This window comes from Triticum aestivum, chromosome 5B, assembly GCF_018294505.1.
Source record: "Triticum aestivum cultivar Chinese Spring chromosome 5B, IWGSC CS RefSeq v2.1, whole genome shotgun sequence".
Classification (NCBI taxonomy): Eukaryota; Viridiplantae; Streptophyta; class Magnoliopsida; order Poales; family Poaceae; genus Triticum; species Triticum aestivum.
Window position 1 is genome coordinate 641,294,999 of NC_057807.1, and position 3,498 is coordinate 641,298,496.

The following is a 3,498-nucleotide window of genomic DNA, read 5'->3' on the forward strand; positions in this document are numbered from 1 at the left end:
GCCGGTTGACTATCAAAAGGTGACACACTAACACTCCGGCATGCGATAATTGAACTGGCAAAATAATCAGGATGCAAGACGATCGATCAGTTCCTTATGTACATGCTTGTTGCGCTTCGGCTGATAAGACCAAAGGGGGTGATATGCATGGCTCCGCGAGAGCTTCTACTCGGCGCTTTCAGCACTCACTACGGGACCAAGCGGGCTTCATTCCGGAAGCTCAATGGCTATTCGATTTGGTAACTGTTTCCTTCGGCAAGATTCTATTTCCTTCAGCGAGGATCTATTCGTTGAACCGTTTTGAACACAGTACGATGGGAAAAAAATGATTGGGTTAAAAAGGGAAAATCATTTCTATAACGAAAAAATATTTTGCAAAAAAAATTGCTGATGTTTAAAAGTAATATGGTGTAGCTGGGAAAACACCTTGGACTGAGATAGATAATTGAACACAAGAAACACTTCTTCTTATGAACAGAAAAAACATAGTATAGTCTTTTCTTGATACACATGAAAAACCTCCTGAACTCAAAAGATTTCACCAGTTCAGAAAAGTTCACGCATTTAAAAAATTCATGCATTTGAAATTTTTCATGAATTTTAGAAGAATCGGGATTTTGAGGAAAAAAGTTCACAAATTCTGAAAAATGTTTATGAATTTGAAATTTTTAAGGAGAATAGTTCACAAATTAAAGGAAAACCCATTGACAAAAAGTCCAAACAATTTCAGGAATTTGAGAAAAATTCATGAAAGGTTGAAAAAAGTTCAAGAACTTTTGAGAAGAAATTCACGAAATCTCAAAAAAAAATTGAAATTTTCACGAATTTGAGAAAACAAATCAGAGCTAAAAGTTCACAAATTTGGAGGAATTTCATGAAATATGAAAAAAGTTCATTAATCTAGAAAAATATTCATGAAGTTTGAAAAACAAATCACGAATTTGGAAAAGGTTAGTGGTAATAGTTAATGCACTTGAAAAACTTCACGAATTTAGAAAAAGTTCACGGGCTAAAAAATGCACGAAGTTGGAAAACTAATCATGGATTTGATCAAAAAATAATCACGAATCCGGTGTACCTAAATAAGTGATCCTCACGAAATCTAATTCTCTCGATATACAACTATGCCACCTCACCATGCCACCATGCATGACCTAAATAACTGATCCCTACTAACTAAAATTCTCCTGACATACAAATATGTCATCTCATCATGCTAGCACGCATGAGAAAAGACCCACAATAAAATGCACCATGCATATTACTCATATGTAACAAATATTCTACTAATAATAAATTAAATGTTAGTTCCATTTTAGTCTAAAGTAAATACTAATGTTTCATAGTAATAAATCGCACTGAAATAATTTCAACAAGTTCCCGCAACAACCCGCGGTGCATCATCTCTGTTTTGAAAATTGTTCACAAAGAAATAAAACCAAAAGGGGGGGGAGGAAAAAAAACCAAGTAAAAAAAAGAAGACCAGATCATATGTGCAAATAACGGAAAAATGGTAAAGTCAAGGGGCACACGAACTAACTGGGTCTTGAACTAAATGTTACGGAAAGAATTTCTAAAAAAAATTGTAAATGGGTCGAGCCCCAGACAGAGGGGAGTGCGCGCCAAGTTGTGTGAACATCATAAAACGGTGCCTGAAGCGCCAAATGAGGATTGGCATGCACCGCTTATAGCGGACAATAGCACCAGCACCCCTCACATGGGTCGGTCCTTTTATCCGGTCGGACCTATATGTCCTCTCGTGGTGCGTCGTTCCGAAATATGGGAGTGTCTGCTTCTCGCTTCTAGCATCTTTCTTTACTTGTTTCTCGTGTTGCATACAATGTAGTGTTGTTATGTGAAGCATAATCCATGAAAAGTCCTAACTGGTTCGTTGTCTTTTTTTTATTCAACAGCAATTGCCTTAGCGAGATGGACGATTGGCTCGCCTCAAGGAGCCTCCATAGTGGGTCGGCCCAGTAGAGGCGCCGTTAGTTTGCTTCGTTCATTTCTTTGTGTTTTTAATTCATTTTTTGTTTATGTTTAGAAATGATCAAAACATATATATTTTGAAGTTAAATTACTTACTTTTCCAAAAAAAAATAGTAAGTGCATTAAAAATTCTCATCTAATGTAAAAAAGATGTTCAATTAATTTGTAAAAACTGTTTATATTATTTATAAAAAGGTTAATTATATTACAAAAATGTTCACATGTCTAAAAAATATGTTCTAAACATTAAAAATTTACTCGATGGACAATCTGTTGTTGCAACTTTGAAAAAATGTAATGTACCATTAAAAAAAGTTCATGATTTTGTTTTAAAATAATCTCAACACTTCAAAAATGTTTCACACGTTCAAAGAAATGTTAATGCCATTTATAAAAAATGGCCAATGTGTGTTGAAAACATATTCACCTTGTATTTTAACAATGTGCCATGTGCATTTTAGCAATGTTCAACATGTATTTGGGAAATATGTTCAACGTGTACTTGGAAACAACATGTATATGAAAAATGTTCAGCATGCATATAAAAAAATTCAATGTGCAAGTGAAAAACAATATTTGAACATGTATTCGGATAAAATGTTCAGCATATATTAAAAAAATTCAACGTGTATCCAAAAACATGTTGAGCTTGTATTTTGAAAATTTTCAATGGGTATCTGAAAAATGTTCAACCAATATATAAAATATGTTCAATGTGCATTTTTCAAACATTCAACCCGTATTTGGATCAAATGTTCAGCATGTACAAGGAGAAAATGTTCAATGTGTATCTAAAAACAGTTCAGCGTGTATACGAAAAATTCAAGCTTATATTCAAAAAAATTTACATGTATTCGAAAAACATGGAAAAATGAAAACAAATAGAAATCCCAAAAACAAATGAAGGAAACTCATGAAAAAGATACAGAAAACACACTAAAAAGAAAAAAGAGAAAAAAATGTGTGTAAGCTTATGGAACTATTTCGAATCGGTCCATAGAAGCTTCCAGGACCGTTCCAGGAATCTACAACACACATGATAATTGGGCCGGCCTGCTAGCGAGAGCGTTAGAGGTGAGTCGTCTTTTTGCTTGCAGTTGGCGCGATAAAGCCCTGTTGCCAGCCCTGTTCCAGGAAGCTACATTTTTTTCCTAGTCGGCCGGCTACCTGCTTTCGTTTAATAGGCCCCAGTAGCTCCAACTTCGTACATTTGATTCTCTGTTTTCGAATTATCTTATAAAAAATAAATTACAATAGATTGATTTTTTTTAAATAAGTAAAATACTCTAGTATTTTAAAGACTAGTTTATGACCAGCACATTTCCACGGAAGCCGTGTAGGTACTAATGCAGAAATATGTACTTAAGAACAACTTAAATTAATAAAAAAATCAAATGTAATAGTGCTATTGGTTTACATTTTTAAAACGACAAAACCTACAAAATATGTGACAATGTATATAAAGAGAAAACTTTTGTATTGACCTTAACTTGATAACATTAAAAAAAC